The sequence below is a fragment of the Papio anubis genome, chromosome 18 (assembly GCF_008728515.1).
Source record: "Papio anubis isolate 15944 chromosome 18, Panubis1.0, whole genome shotgun sequence".
Classification (NCBI taxonomy): Eukaryota; Metazoa; Chordata; class Mammalia; order Primates; family Cercopithecidae; genus Papio; species Papio anubis.
Window position 1 is genome coordinate 34,610,509 of NC_044993.1, and position 17,631 is coordinate 34,628,139.

Sequence of the window (17,631 nt, forward strand, 5' to 3'; positions counted from 1 at the left end):
CCTGGCCTAATCAGGCAACTCCTTAAAAGAGACATGAAGCAGCAGCAGATTCTCTTTTGCTGGTTTGGAAAAAAGCAAACAGCTGTGTTGTGGACTGCCTATGGGATGGCCATGTGTCCAGGACCTGAGGCTGCCTCTACCAGTGGACAGCAACCCTCAGCCACCAGCCAACAAGAAAATGGAAACCTTGGTCTTGTGATTGCCGGGAACTAAAATCTTCCAACAACCTGAATGAGTTTGAAAGAAGACTCCAAGTTCCAGTTGAGACCACTGTGAGGACCAACACTTTGATTTTGGCCTTGAGAAACCCTGAGAGTAGAACCCAGTTATGTTGTGTTCTGACTTTTGAGTCTTGGAAACTATAGATAATAAACTGAGATCATGAACACGTGTTATTTTAATCCACGGTGTGTTTCATAAAGAGCTATGCAGCAACAGAAAACTAATAAAAAGTTCAAATGCGACACTTAATATTTAAAAGTCAATCAAGGAGGGTTTTTTGGACAGATTTCTTCTTCTTCATTTGACAGACCGCATTTGACAGGCCTTTCTCCATTTGAAATTAGAAATCATGGGTGACAGTAACAAATTTTTTCTTAATCTTATATCCAGTTTGTTCTCAAATATTTTTGGGTATCAAGAATATCTGGATTCCCTCAGATGAGTAGTTATGAAGAACTCAATTTTCAAATTCTGGTCACTTTCAAAGTTCAAATTTTCAAATTTCAGTCTCTGGAAAGACAGGCTTCACTTCAGTCTGTTCAAGAATGACAGCGCCTGGCAGTGCATGTTCATGACTTGGTGGTTCCAGGTGTATTACATTTGGTATCCAACATCTTGAGAGTTATAGGGATTTTTTTTTATATTACAGTTTTTAAAATAGCTAAACCCATGTTTTAAAAAATAATTTTCAATCAAAGGTTTGAGAAATCCCTGGAAGCAGCATGGCTTTCACCAAATCTTAGGGCTCCAGAAGACATAGGCAAAATCCCAGCACTGGCAGTTTACGCAAGGACCTTCTAGCTGCACGTTTCTTATTGATCTAAAATTATGGCCCGGCACAGTGGCTCATGCCTGTAATCTCAGCTCTTTGGAGGACTGAGGCGGAAGGATCACTTGAGCACAGGAGTTTGAGACCTCAATGAGCTAGGATTGAGCCACCGCACTCTAGCTTAGTGAGAGAGTGAGACCCTGGCTCTGAAAAAAAAATCACTTCACCTTAGTCAACGTACCTTATTCCTTCTTTCATAGTACCTTAAATAGGTGTTAGGTTATAAATATTTACACACGCAGACACACACACGATGCATTATATATGTATATATATGAGGCATTACATATATATCATATATCATATATATATAATGTGTATGTGTATCTAAAGTTTCTGGAAAGGGAATTGAGGTCTGAGTAAGGGGTGGAGCTCAGGTCATTGATGGATACAAGCTCATTTGTGTGTGTATATTACGTATAATTATTTGAGGCTATATACACAATTACTTGAGAATTTAATAGTTACTGTATTTAAGTGAAACTTCAATCCTCTGCTGAATTTTCCTGTTGTATTTGGTGAAGGAGGTCATTTCACCGAGGAGGCTTAAGAGGTTTGGTGTCTGTTAAGGCTGCCCTGGAAGTCTGGTCCCAACTGCGCAAAGATACACAGTCGGAGGAAGGAGTTGAAACAGGGATTTTCACCCTTGGCATGATGGATACTTTGAGTTGGATATCTCTCCTTTGTTGGGGACTGTCCTGGGCACTGTAGGATGTTCAGCAGCATCCTTGGTCTCCACCCATGAGATGCCAGGAGCTCCGCCCTCCTGTTCAACAAAGTCTCCTGGGAAGCAACCTGCCCCCAGTTGAGAACTCCTGCTTGAGAAGACACCAAACTTCAGGCATATATAATAGCAGCCATTGTAGAAATAACAACTTTTCTTCTTTTTGACCTCTGCCACCTAGCGTTCAGTATTTGGGGATCTTTAGTCCACTTGAGTGGGAAAATTTTGTAGAACCCTAGATTAAAGTAGATATTCATAAATTACAAAATTTGAAAACTTCCAGTTTCAGAGATGGGGAAACTGAGCCCCAGAGAGGAGAAGGAGCTTATGTAGAGCACACAACAAGCCAGGGCCTGGGGTCTGAACCATTACCTGATGGACAAGCCCCTACCCTTGCATACATGATCACATACACACACACACACACACACACACACACACACACACACACACACACAGAGAGACTCTTTTTCCTCTCCCCTAACCCCAGGAATTTGCATAGATTGAGGCAAACTCAAATTTAAGGCAAGAAGGGAGGCGCTGTCCCCTTGACTAATCAAATACACATAAAAGCTCTCTCTGAACTATAATTACGTTTGTTCGCTCCTTGGGTTGATTTATTTTTTATTTTAATTGTCAGCCCTGCTCCACCATGATGCTAATAGAAATGTTATTGCAGCCAATATGCGCTAAAATGATGTCTAAAGATTATTAATGAGAGCAATAAGAAGGTGTCTTCATAATAAGTCAGCATTAAAGGAGTAATTCATTTTACCTGATGTAATTGGATTGTAGCGTTTCAATAGCCTGGGACTTCCTCCTAATTGGGATTAGCTGCAGCTTCTTCCTTTTAGGAGAACATTTAACTCTTCCTCTTCTACTTTCCAGTTTTTTTATGAAGTAATTAAATGTGAACTGTTGGACATTTCTGGAAAGGAAGCCAAGGTCTGAGTAGATGCGGGGTGGGGAAGGGAAAGGAGTGGAGCTGAGTGCTGATGGCTGCAGGCTGAAAACTTAGTTCTCCTTCCTCTTCCTCATTCCTCCCCCTCTTCTTCCCCTTCTTCCTCTCCTCATCTTCCTTGTCATTCTTTATACTCCCTTCCTCTTTCCTCCTTTTCTTCTTTCTCTCCATCTTCACCTCTTCCTTCCTCTCCTCCTCCCCTCCTCCCTTCCGATTTACTCTTTTCCTCTCTTCCTCCCCCCTCTCCCTCTCCTTTTCCCCTAACCCTCCACTCTTCTCCTCCTCCCTCTTTTCCTCCTTCCTTCTCCCTTTTTCTTCCTCTCCCTAGTTACTCCCCTTTTCTCTCCCCTCTCCTCATCCTCTTTTCCCCTTCGCTTCTCCCCTCTCCCTCTTCTTCTTCCCCTTCTTCACTCCTTCCTGTTCTTCTCCTCCTTCCCTCAATGTCATCCTCAGATTCTCCTCTTCTGGGTCCCCAGATCTTTCTATTTCTTCATGAGGGAACCTGGGGTCTTAGAGTGCAGGGAGAGTAGAATCATACTGTGAGAGGCAAGGTTTGGGCAGCAGTCACATGGAAAAATGTCACCTGTTGAAGGAGGAAGGAAACTTGTATCTAGACCCTAGTGGACACCAGGATTCTGACCACGCACTTTATATTTATCATTCCATTCAATTGTCCCAATACCCATAGAAGAGGTGTAACTATCTCATTTTTCTGTTGAAGAAATTAGGACTGAGGGACAAAATCATGACACCTGCGTGTCCTGCTCTACCCACCCTACTCAGGAAGCCAAGAAAAGCAGAGCAGATTTCCCCAAATTGTGGTGCTTGTGGTAGGGGAAAGGATTTAGAGTGTCTGGAGACCAAGTGATCTTACAGAATGATTGTGTATTGACTTCAGTGTGAGTCAGAAGGAAAGTAAAAACTAGTATATCAAATTTTAATGCAAATTCATTTAAGTAAAAACATGAGTTATAAGAAAGAACATTATGTAAATATTATACATAATATATGAGTAAGTACTGGCTCTTTGAGGGAGATCTGTTGAATGGGATATAACCTGGTTTTCTCTGGATCTATCCCCATTCTCAGTTGCAGGCAACAGAAACCAGTTTTTTCTGATGTAAGGAGCAGAGGAATTACAGGAAGAATGTTCCTGGCTAGTGCCATCTACACCTCTGCATAGAGTGCCAAGGTCAGGGCCAAGTCCTTGGGTTCCAAGAGGTCCTCACTGATGACTCCACAATAAAACAATAAAGCTACTGATGGCAAATCATCATAAGGATAGCAGTCATCATCATCATCGTCTTAATAGCAACTAACATGTTGAGATGTTATTACTTGCCAGGCACTAAGCACGCAATGTGTATTATTTCATTTAATCTTTATGGTCTTTACTATCAAGTTATGGGATGATTGTCTTTATAATTTCAACTGGGGCACAGAGGGGACAAGCAAGTTGCCCAAGCGCACACTGTATTGCCAGGCTGCCTAGAGAAACAGGCTTGGACAATGGCTCAGAGAGGGGAGACTAGGCAGTAGCCAGGACACAGTTGAATCATGCCACAGTCCTTGTCCAGGGAAGATACCACCAGGAAAACTAGGTCAACATTGCAGCCCCATGGGCTCCGCTGACCTTTAATCAGGTTGTGGCTTCCATTGTCAGAACACCTCTACCCTGTGCCCTACTTGGGATCATTAGCTCCTATGATCTTGTGATTTGTAATAAGATATCTATACCTATCTACATAGCTATACATAAATATGTATTTATATAGATGTATTAATAGTTGGTCTTCTTCCTTATTTCCTGGCACAGCTCTTAAAGCCCTTGGAATCACCAGAGTGATGACAGCATCCTTTATATGCTAATGAAGTGACTGGTGGTTGGTGGCCCTGGATAATGTCAGGATGGGGGCTGGTCACCAGAAAGACCAAGGAAGGATTAGAGGCAGTGTGGAAATTTTCAGCCCCACCTTCCAACCTCTGGGAGGGGAGAGGGGCTAAAGGTTGAGTTGATCACCAATGGCCAATGGTTTAATCAAAAATGACTATTTAATGAAGTTTCCATTAAAACCCAAAAGGACAGGGTTCGGAGTGCCTCCAAATTGCTGAGCGTGAGGAGAGTCCTGAAGGGTAGTACAGCCAAAGGGGAGAGAGATGTTCCACACTCCTTTTCCTGTGCCTTGGTCTCTGCTCTCTTTCTTCTGCCTCTTCACCTGTGTCCTTTGTAACGTCCTTTATGATAAATGGGTAAATGCAAGTAAGACTATTCCATGGGTTCTGTGAGCCACTCTAGTGTACTAATTGAACATAAGGAGGGGGTTGTGGGAATCCTGATTTCTAGCCAGTTGGTCAGAAACACAGGTAAATCAACCTGGGGCTTGAAATTGACATCTGGAGTAGGGGACAGTCTTTGGGACTAAGCCCTCAACCTGAGGATAGATTGCTTGGTGTGTGAGGAAAACCCCACACACATCTGGTGCCAGAAGCGTTGTGTTGAGTGACTCTGTGAGAGTAGGAAGAACACTTTTGCCATTTCCAAGAGCTCTTGATCCAAGACTGGGCTGGAAACATCCATTTGGCTGGACCCCGGTCATACAGTCACATCCCAGTTGCAGCAACAACTGGGAAAGTGGTTGGCTGGCCACGTTAACTTCCACAGCGGGATGAGGGCTCTGCCGTGTTAACAATTCACATGTTGAAGAATTCCTGAGCATGACTGTCCTTAAACATTTTGGCCCCAGAACTATCTTTTAAAATTATCTTTTAGGGCCAGGGGCCATGGCTCGTGCCTGTAATCCCAGTGCTTTAGGAAGCTGAGGTGGGTGGATTGCTTGAGTCCAGGAATTTGAGACCAGCCTGGCCAACACGGTGAAACCCTGTCTCTCCTAAAAATACAAAAATCAGTTGGGCATGGTGGTACAAGCCTGTAGTCCCAGGTACTCAGCAGGCTGAGGCACAAGAATTGCTTCAACCCAGGAAGTCTGAGACCAGCCAGGACAACATTAAAAAATTATCCTTATTGAGAAAACTTCTGTTTAAGTAGGTTGTATCTATTAATAAGAAATAATTATTCCCTAATTAACTTAAAATAACAATAACAAACCTGCTGCATATTTACAGAAACATTTATACACAGTTTTATTTATGTAAATATCTGCATATTTCCATAAAGTCAATTTAGTGAGATATGTGGCATTGTACATTTTCACACAGATTTTTACTGTCTTTCTTAACAGAGGGCAGCTGGATTCTTGTTTGCTCCTGTACCAATCCAACGTGTCACCCCGCATCATGTAGCCTCTGGCAAACTTGCCTGTACACTCATAAGAGAATGACAGTAAGAAAGGCAAATAATGTTTTAGTAGCACTTGAAAATAGTGGGCAGCTTTTAGGAACTACCAGGGGTTCCTTGACCTCACTTTGGCAACAGGTGCTGTAACACACAGAACAAGTCAGTGGTCAGACAAAAGCCAATACCTAGATCACGTCCTCTGTAACCAAGACCTTCCTGAGCCCGAGCTCCTCCCTCCTCTCTGCCCTACGTGTGGGCAGGGCATCTGTCTCCTATAGTTCATAGCCCTGGCACCCTTAGGAGTTGTTTGCAGCAAGCACTAGACAAAAGGAGGATGTGCTTAAGCTCTTGGTATCCAATAATGCTAGAAGGAGGCTGACCCTTCATTCTCTGTTATCCTACTCTGCTGGCTACAGAACTAGGCCCTGGGCACAGAATAATGGATTTGGCATGGACTATCCTCTCCAACCAGACAACTGAGCACATCTCCTCAAGTAGGTGCCTTGATTGAGGTAAGAAGTTCTCAGAACCCCATGGAAAGAGCAGCTTGTTGTACCTAGGGGGAGAGGCAGAGGTCCCCTCTTCAGGAATAGTCCTCCCTAACGCCCCTCCAACTAGTCAACTTCTGTCTTTCTTTTCTTCTTTTTAATTTTTTATTTTTGTGGAGATAGGATCTCGCTGTGTTACCCAAGCTAGTCTTGAACTCCTGGCCTCAAGAGATCCTCCTGCCTCAGCCTCCCAAACTGCTGGGATTACAAGCATGAGACACCATGCCAGGCCCAGCTTCTACTCTTCATTTGGACCTCAGGGCAGCTCAAATGCGACTCTAAACCCAGACACCCTTATTCCTTCTGTATTCACCTCTGCACATAGAAAGCTGCTTAGGGATCACCTGCAATTCTCTGTCCAAGGGCTTTTTTTTCTGGCATGAAGGCAATTCCACCAGATCAGGGCAAGAGACCTCATGCCCTGCACCAGTCTTTTCTGTAAAGTTCTAGATAGTAAATATGTCAGGGGAGCAGCCCTCAACCAATGACAGGTATGGGGTTAACAGTTCTCCTCTCTTGCCCTTGAGTGAGGTAGCTGCAGGACATTCTCCACTGTGTCACTGAGGTCCTCAGAGGGCCACAAAGGCACTTGCTCAATTACCCACTCTTAGTGGGGTCCTTCCCTTCCCTGCATCACCTCCCCAAACCCCTGCTGGTACGTCCTGGGACCATCTTCCCAGTAAACTAATTACCTTTGCACCCTTATCGCAGGGTGCGCTTCTGGAGGAACCAGAAGATACACCTTAATAGCTTCTTGAATTCCACAACACTGAGTTTGTCTCAGTTTAGCATGGCACAAATATGTGGTTATGTGTTTAATATCTGTTTCCAACAGGCTTTCAGTGTCTTGGGAGGGTGTGTGAGTCTTTTGTTCAGTATCAAACCTTAGTACTTAGCACAGCTTTCAGTACATGGCTGTCCTTTGGGAAAATATTCGCTGACTGACTGACTGAATAATTGAATGAATAAATGAAATCTTCCAAGCCATACTCCAACCTTCCTAGAAAATCCAGCCATCGGCCAGGCGCGGTGGTTCACGCCTGTAATCCCAGCACTTTGGAAGGCCAAGGTGGGTGGATCACAAGGTCAGGAATTTGAGACCAGCCTAGCCAACATGGTGAAACCCCATCTCTACTAAAAAAAATACAAAAAGTAGCTGGGCATGGTGGCATGCACCTGTAATTCCAGCTACTCGGGAGGCTGAGGCAGGAGAATTGCTTGAACCCGGGAGGCAGAGGTTGCAGTGAACCGAGATTGCACCACTACACTCCAGCCTGGGTGACAGAGCAAGTCTCTGTCTAAAAAAAAAAAGAAAATCCAGCCATCGTTGTTAACAGGAACATTGTTTGTAGTTCATTGTTTGTAGTAAAGATCCAGATAGTAAATATTTCCGGCTTTGGTGCCATTCAGCCTCATTTGCGGTAGCAATTACTCAGCACTATGGCTGGAAGCAGCCATAGACAATATGGAAAAAAAAAAAAAAAGGACATGCCTGTGTTCTAATAAAACTTTATTGATATGGCTGGACGCGGTGGCTCACACTCGTAATTCTAGCACTTTCGGAGGCCAAGGCAGGCGCATCACCTGAGGTCAGGAGTTCGAGACCAGCCTGGCAAACATGGCAAAACCCCATCACTACTAAAAATACAAAAATTAGCCAGGCGTGTGTACCTATAATCCTAGTTACTCAGGAGGCTAAGGCAGAAGAATTGCTTGAACAGGTGAGGTGGAGGTTGCAGTGAGCCGAGATTGCTCCGCTTCACTCCAGCCTGGGCGACAAGAGCCAAGAGCGAGACTTCGTCTCAAAAAAAAAAAAAAAAAAAGAAGAAAGAAAAAAGAAAAAAAACTTTATTGATAAAGACAATCAGGCTGAATTTGGTCCACAGCTGTAGTTTGCTGACCGCTAGCCTGGAACACAGGTGTGAATTATCCTATGCATGGCAGTGTTTAAAGCATTATATTTGGTTCTCATGGAGGACACTTGTCTTACCGCCCATATATAGTTGTCCTCCTCTGAGAATCCACCTCACTGTCCCTGAAGAACGCTGCCTTTCACCTCCCTCAGTGTTCATGGAGCTCTTCAGAAGAGTAAGAACAGACCACTGCAGGGCCTTAGGCACCAACCCTCCCAATTTCACCTTTCCCCACAGCCCAACATCCTCCTCTCTGGGATTCTGATCCAGAGAGAGGAACATAGATATATCCTACTGATTTCCATTTCAGAATAGCATGGTGGATAGCCACATTTGGAACTAGCCAGCCTGCTTCAAACTCAGTGAGATCTTTAACTGTCCAATGCTTTAGTTTCCTCATCTGTAAAATGGGATAGCAATGGTACTTAACTCAAAGTTTGTTGTAAGAATTAAATTAATATATATAGAATGGGTAGAACTTTAATATATATATTAATGGATACATACACTTGCATTTGCATACATTTAATCAATGCGTACAGTGTCTGGTGCAGTTAGCCCTCAAGACCTGTGACCCTTAGTACCCTAGCCTCTTGTTTTCCTTCTACCTCTTACATTCCCCTTGGTGAAGAGGGCTACCGTTTTACCCGCTTCCTGGGTACCAGCATTCCTCCTTCCTTAATGGAACAAGGGAACAATGTTCCCTTTCAAGAGGGAACATTCATTTGTCCCATTTCCCTGTGGTCTTGATGGCAGGGAGGCTGCAGAGGAGCATGTTTAATGGGGAAAGCAGCATATACGAAATATGCTGATTTAATACTTAAAAAAATTATCTTCATGTCTACACACGAGGTGCTGGGCTAGTCATGAGAAGACAGAGACTTTTAACAAAAAGACATGGTCTCTGCCCTCATAGAGAGCACTTCTCAGTGCTGGAGACACATCAGAGAAATCAAGTTCAAATCCTGGCTCTGGCCTTGACTACCTATGTGTCCTGAGTGCATTGCTTTCCTTTCGGAGCCTCAGTTTACTCACCTGTGTACTGGAACATTATCAGGGTTGAAGAAGACAATGCATAGAAAATGCCTGGTAGATGGTTCACACACAATAGCTATTAAATCATATTGTAAATAAGTTCAACAGTCTAATGATAAACCCGATCATGTGGATAAAGAAACCACCACAGTTCCTGCCATGCACATAAATGCAGCTTCCAAAATGCTTGTAGAGGCACAAACAAGGCAGGAGTTCAAAATGCTGAATTAGTACAAACTGCTTCTATTACAAGGGGGGAAATTGGAACAGCCCAAATGTCAGAGCTGGGCCTGGAATGGAGGACCCTGCCCCAGGGAGATTAAATTCCAGCCCAGGAGCCAGGGGGAGCTGGGGAGGCATCTCCCGGTCCCCGAACACAGAGAGGACAGAGTCAGCCTGTCTATGTCTCAGCCATGCATTTAGGAAGAAAAACAGGAATTAGTGTTCAGAGCCATCAAGATGCCAAGGAGGATTCACTGCCAGGCCAAACCTGGCCCCTGTCCAAAAGCCACTTGCAAGGACAGAGAGGAAACGTGGTGGTCACAAGCCCAGCCTTGTGATGACGGGGGCTTTGCCTCTCTCTGTTTCCATCCACCTTTGCATCTCTGGTGGCCTCTTCCTGGAGTCTGGCTGTCGGGGGACAACAGGGCCTGGGTGGTGGGGAGTCTCTGAGTCTCCATCTTGAGAGATGCTTCTATCTTAGGGGTTTCGGCAGGAGCTGACCATGTTTGGGCAGGGAATACAAATAAAGGAAGGCTACTCCCCTAGCCTGAGCCCCCCACCCCCTTCCTGCCACAGCAGTGATGCTGAGCCTCAGATTCTCCCTCTATTGATCCCCACCCCCCTATAATCAACTGTAACAACAACTCCATTACTCCGTGCTCGCCCATTGGCTAAGGGTAATATAAAATTAGCCAGCGTGCATGGGGCCTCTCAGGATCGATTTCCCTACTCAGATTACTTGTTACAAAAGAATAGAGCTGTCTCCCCCGTAATTGAACAAGTTAACTCCTTGTCTCATAAAATGTAAGCCCGTATTGATTGGCCATTGTGGTGTTCGGGGTGGGGAGGGGATTGGAACAGGAGGTGAGCACCAGGCTGCGGGATGCTTCCCCCTCTCCCACCCTCCCTCATGGTCCTGTCCCCTCCCCAGCTTTAAAGGTTGAGGCACCAAGCCTTAGGCTGGATCCTTGGCCTGAACAGTTATGGGGAGGGAGGTCTCTGAGCCCCAGTTTAATGCCCTCAGCCCCCGTCTTTCCAAGCCAAGGGCATTTACTCTGGTCGGAACATTTGGGACTTGGAATTCACACAGATGTGTTCAAATTGTGGTTCTGCTAAATGCTAGCTGTGTGGTCTTAGACTAGGTACTCAGCCCCTCTGAGCCTGTTTATGGTGATTGCAGCCATGACTACCTTTGAGGTTATTGAGAAGACCAGATAAGTTAACCCACCTGCAGGGCCAGGCACGAAGGGCATAAACACCCATCAATGGGAATGGCTGTTATTCTTATGCTTGCTTTAATTTCTTTGTCAGTAATAGAAACCCATCAAAGTAACTTAGGAAATGAAGGCATACGCAGTTTTCTGTTTGATGCATGTGGCAGGCTTTAAGGAATGGGGACAGAAAGCCTGATTTAAAATACCTCTGCCCATCCTTTCACGTGTGGCCAGAAGCCACAAGCGTCACGATGGGCAGGATTATCCTGGCATGTTTTTAAACTGGAGGATGACTTTGCCCCTTGGGAAAGGAAGAGGCTCACCAGCTCCACCTGACCGCCCGCTGTCACTCCTGACCCTGGCAGACCTGACATCTCATACAGCCTCTGTAGAGGTGGCCAACGAGACCACCTGCTGCCAGGAGTGGGTTCGTGTTCGCCGGGTTTGGGACCATTTCCCAAGGCCTGGACATCAATCGGCAGTGGGCGGTTTGTGCCCATGAAAGTCCAGTTTTCAAGGCTATCATCTCCTATTGACTTTGGCTGGGTCATCCAAAGGGAGAAGGGGGTGGAAGGCAGTGAAGAAAATAAATAAACAGCAGCCTAAGACTGAAGTATCGGTTTATAATTTATGGCTATGGAAGACAGTAGCCATAAATTATGATATAGACAGATTTTGCCTTTACATAGGTGTAAGGGTCTAAGGCTTGTTCTGCAACTGGGAAGAAAGATTGACTCACTCAGGAATTACTTCTTTGTCAACCATGCAATTTGGGAATTTTGTTATAATAATAATGTCAATAATAATAATAATATCAACACTCACTCTGTAGGCTTACTGTATGCCAGACTGTGCCCTAAATATTTAGCCAGTGTTCCCTTACAGAAACCTGCTAGCCGTCCTCTGTCTGGGTGACATCGTTAACAGGGCATCAGTTGTGACCCATTGTGTGCAAAAGCTAGGGAAAGTGTTTTGTGTGGCCATCTCATTGACCCTCACCACATGGAGGTAGCATCTCCATTTTGTAGAGTGCAAACAGGTTAAGCACCTTGTATACAACCAGAGCGTTGAAGAACTGGGTTTTAAATCCATGAATGCCAGCTGCAAAAGCTCAAGCTCAAAGCTCCTTCATTCCACTGCATCTCCCTGATGTGAAAAAGAAGACCAAGGAAAGTAACATTTTATTTACTTTTTATTTATTTATTTTTGACTGTCCTGTGAATGCAGTAGAAAGTAACATTTTATACTATCAGCCAAAACAGGCCCTCATTATAAATTTCTAGACTGTGGTTGGTAGTGGTGGTGAAACAGGCTTATATTTTATGTGCCAAGGCATTTATTTGTTCTGCTATAGAGGAGGCAGTGTGGTCTAAAAAAGTAATATATGATTTATGAAAAGAAGATATGAGTTCAAGTACTAGCATTGCCACTTACTAGCTGTGTGACTGTGGGACAGTCACCTGACTTCTCTGAGAGGAAACTTATCTTCAGCTAGATCAGATACCCGCAGGATGGGGCTAAAAATAACCTCTGTCTCAGAGGGTTACAGATAATCAAATGAAATAATTTACTGAGACAAAACTGTAAAGCATTACAGAAACATTCATGCTGTTAACAGAACAATACACCAATTCCTAACAATTACAGCTATCAGGAGTATGGAGACCAGCAGCAGACTAGTGGATTTCCCAGTGGATAATGTTATGGGGTGTTGGTGCTCCCTAGTTAAGACAGCATTTGCTTTTCTCAATGGGTGCTTGAATGTCAAGGGCACATGCAGTGCACACAGGAGGGAAGTCAGCAGGAGGTTGGTTCTTGTCTGCTCCCACCACACCCCCTGCAATTAACAGAGTGACCTGGAGCAGTCCCCTTTCCCATTCTCAGGCCCAGCTACCGTACCTGTGGGAAGAATGGGTTGGAGAGGGGCTCCTGAATGTCCCACACTCCATGCCCTTTTTTGAAGGATTTTTTGTGTGTGTGTGTAGAAAGGAGTAGCAGGCACCCTTCCTGAATGCTTCTCATTCTGCCATTGTCCCAGCACACTGGAGTCAGAACTCTGGGCTACTACTCCACTCTGTACTTCCCTCAGTCTTCCCAGCATCCAAGCCAGTTTCTGTGGGGCCACTCTGACCCTCTCTCTCCCTTACCCTGATCCAGTCCACTGTCAAGTCCTGTATATCTCCACAACATGCTCCACTCCTTCCACAGCTCAGTCTCCACTGCTTCCTCCCCGGAACATTTAAAACAATTGTAAACTTACAGAAAAGTTGCAAAATAGTGCACAGAGTTCACATGTGTGTTAGTCTGTTCCTGCTGCAATAACAAAATTTCTTAGGCTGGGTGGCTTAGAAACAGCAGAAATTTATTTTCGATAGTTCCAGAGGCTGGTAAGTCCAAGATCAAGGCATTGGCAGATTTGGTGTCTGGCAAGGGCCTGCTTTCTGATTCATAGGCAGTACCTTCTGTAACTGAACCCAGATTTGGCTGCTCACCAATTAAAAGCCAGACTCAAGAGACAGGGGTGTGTGGGAAGAAAAGCAGGTTTATTTGGAGAGCCAGCAAAATGAACAAGATGGTGAACTGGAGCTCTAAAGTACCATCATAAGTCAGTACACATTTTAGGCTTTTTATGTGAAGGGCAGAGGGAAAAAGAGGGAGTTGAGATCAAGAGGTAACTGATAACCACAAACATCTGAGCATCAGTGAGGGTTTGAGGAGGCTGAGACCTTCTTTTTCCTTGGTGAGGTCACAATGCTTTTATAAATCTTTAACAAAATATAGTTAGTTGTTTACACACTTCCCCTTTAATCCTATACTTAGTTTTAAAACTACATAATTGCTGTTTTTTGCATACTATCTCAGGGCTCTGAAATTATCCTAGCCAATGTACAGGAATGGGTAAAAGCCCCTTAAACAAAAATGGAGTTAGTTATGTTAATTCTTTTGCTATTTTACTGTTACACTTCTCACTATGTCTTCACATGTTGGAAGGGACAAGCTGGGTCTCCGGAGTGTCCTATAAGGGACTGCTCCCCATCATGAAGTCTCTGCCCCATGACCTGATCACTTCCCAGAGGTCTCACTCCCTAAACCATCACCTTGGTGATTAGGATTTTAACACACGAATTTGCAGGGAACACATAGATTGCAGCATTGCTTCCTTCACCTAGCCACCCTAATGTCAACAGCATACACGGCACAAACCAGCCCATTCTACCCTGACCACTACCTCCTCACTGAGCCCCTGCCTCCAGCCTAATCCCTATGATCCATGCTACATGACAGCCAAAGGCTTTGTCTTTTCTTTTAACCTCCAAACACTAAATAGCCATTTATGCCTAGTGTTCCATTATTGGAACGCTAAGCATGTGGGAGTTATTTATATCCTACTGCTCAAGGTCATTGCCAAGGTCTGATTGCAAAAATTCAAAAAATTGCAACCTCAGGCATAAATGGGTTAATGCACCCTTTTTGTTTCTATTATCATTATGGAAAGTATATGTAGTAAATGCAAACAGTATAAGAGGAAATGGAGTTAAAAAAGTAAATCTCTCTCCCATTCTAGACCTTTCTCCAGAGACACCCAGTCTTGCCTTTTATGTGATATTTTCATTTTCTAAACATATGTGAGCATGTGGGAGTGCATAGCTTTAAAACTATGCAGTACATGAGACATGTTTTGCACTTTATTTTTTAAATGTTTTATTTTAAAATAATTTTAGACTTAGATAAAGGTTATAAAAACTATAATAATTCACACGTACACTTCTTTCAGCTTTCCCTAATGTTAACAACTTTCAGAGCCACACAGTGAGCAAAACTAGGAAATTAGGAATAGTACAACTCTATTAATTAAACTACAGAATTTATTTAAATTTTACCAGTTTATCCCCTCACATCCTTTTTCTGCTCTGGGATTTAATTCAGGATTCCACATGACACTTGGTTTTTGAGTTTCCTTAGTTTCCCTTCTCTGATAATACCTTGATGTTTTATGGCTTTCGAAGAGCACTGGTCAGGTGGTATGTGGAATGTCTCCTGATATGGGTTTTTCTAGTGTTGTCTCATGATTGTATTGAGATTGTGCTTTTTTAAATTCCTTTTACACCGACACCACATAAGTCATCACTTAGGTCCTTTCTAGAGCATCAGGAAGTACATAATAAGCCTTTTGCCAGTGATATTAACTAAAGTTATCATCTTTTGACAGCCTGCCAACTCCCCTCCTGTGCAGTTAAGGGGAGGGGAGTTGTGCACTGCATTTAAGACAAGTGTTTAAATCCCTTAGCATGGAAGTACCCCTGGATACCTCTTTGCCCTCGCCTTGAACCCCTGCACGCAGTCTTGTTCACATTCAAGATGTGCTGGCCTCCCTGAGGCCCCAAAACAAGCTAAGTTCTTCCTTCTCTAAAGCTCTTGTACCTGCTGCTCCCTTTGCAAGGTGTTCTTACCCAAGGCTAGCTTATTATCTTTATTCAGGATTCAGCACAAAATGTTACCTCTTCCAAGAAGCCCTCTCTGACCTACCCAGGCACTAAAGTAGCCACTCTGTTCTCTCTGTCACAATGCTCTATTTTTTAATAATTTCACAGATGTACCAAAACCCAAAACATTTACTTATTTATGTTTCTATTGAATACTTTCCTCTCTCGAATGTGAGCTTCTAAGGGGCAGAGACTTGCCCTGCTTTGTTCGTTTACCTCTATATTCTGAAGTATCTTGATCTTTAATGTAAAAGAGGATGTGCTGGACCCAGAGCCTGGAGGGGATGAGAAATTCCAGGAGAGCAAGTGGCCAGGGTTTATGAAGAAAGTAATAGATCAACGTGTTCTCAGAAAACTGATCAGAACTAGCAAAATGGTAAAACTCTAACGATTTACACTAGTCACTGTGAACTCACTGCTCCAACTGAACTCACCCAAATGGTGATGCTCAGCAGATCTCCCAAGTAAAATTTGGTCTAGGGGATCTTTTGAGGTTCTTGGTTTTAAGAACCTTTACCAACTATTTTCTTGAAAGGCCTCATCGCACAGAGTCTAGGCTCCTGTATTGGATCAGGTTTCCTCTGCTTTCTACACCAATAAACACAGTTCAGCCTTCACTATGTCCCAGAGTCATTATTTTTCCTTGCATGGAAGAATGTGGAGTAATGTGTCATAAATATTTGTTGGAAACAATAAAGGAAGGAAGACAGGGAGGAAGGAAGAAGGAAGGAAGGGAGGGAGGGAGGGAGGGAGGGAAGAAAAAAGGGAGGGAGGGAGGGAAAAAGATTAGAGGAATGAAAGAAGGATGAGAGGAAGAGAGGAAGGGTAGGAAAAAGGGAGGAAGGGAGGAAACGTGGGAGGGAGGGGAGGAAGAAAGGAAGGAAAGAAGGAAGAAAGGAAAGAAGGAAGGAAGTGTGGTTAGGTTTTCTTGACTGAGTGTGGTTCTCAGCTTCTTGCTATGAGTCTAAACAACCACATTTACTAATTTTAGAGAAGACTGTATACTCCTACTCTTGATTTTCCTATGAAATAAAATCATTTTTAAAAGTATACTGTAATATATGCCATTTGTACAAAATGTTGGAAAATATAATTCAAAAGACAACTAAATTATCCATAAATCCATAATCTCAACATTCTGATGACTATTGCTTGTTTTGTTGTTTATTTTGTTGTATATTATTTGAGACTATTATTCTACTTGATGAAATACACATACATGCACATACACAGAAACACTCCAAATGGGAAGATAGTATTCATTCTATTTTATGACTTTTTAATTTATCATTATACTCTGAATACCTCTCCATGTCAATGAATATACACTCCAAATCATATTTTATAAAAGCTACACATAGTGGTGATTTTCAAACTACAGATTGAGACCCATCAGTGGGTTAGAAAATGAATTTAGTGGGTCAAGGTCAATATTTAAAAATGAATAAAACAGAAAAAGACAGCATTGAACAGAAAAGAAAAATACTAGTGTGTATTGCTTGGTGAAGATTAAGTATTTTATAAGGATTCTGTGTAGTTAAGCATCTATGTGTGTATTAGGTTGTGATAATATGTATTTTATGTAAATTCTAGTGAAAAAAGTTTTAAAATTTCTGATGTGCTCTCAATAAGATATAAAAGAATCAGTTTAACCCATCCCCAATTCTTGGACATTTGTATTGTTTGAACACTACATTTTGTGTATTTTTTCTAATTATTTCCTCAGGCTTTCTAATGGAATTAGAATGGGTCGTAAGGTTATGTCCATTTCTAATGTGTCTTCTAGAAAGACTAAGCTGACATATATTCTGACTAGCTTGTATAAAAGTTCTTATTTACCCATACTCTGACCACCACTGGTTTTTATTACTGCTGGATTTTATCATCATTTAACATTGCCAGCCTCTTTTTTAACACAGTATCAGATTATTACAAATAGTAACTGTCTTACTCTATTTTGTTTTGCTGTAACAGAATACCTGAGAATTGGCAATTGGTAAAGCAAATTATATTACATTATTTGGCTCACAATTCTGGTGGCTGGAAGGTTCAAGATTGGGCAGCCATGTCTGGTGAGGGCCTCAGGCTGCTTCCACTCATGGCAGAAATGGGAGCAGGTGTGTACAAAGAGATCACGTGGCAAGAGAGGAAGAAAGAGAGATAAATGGAGGAAGCCAGATTATT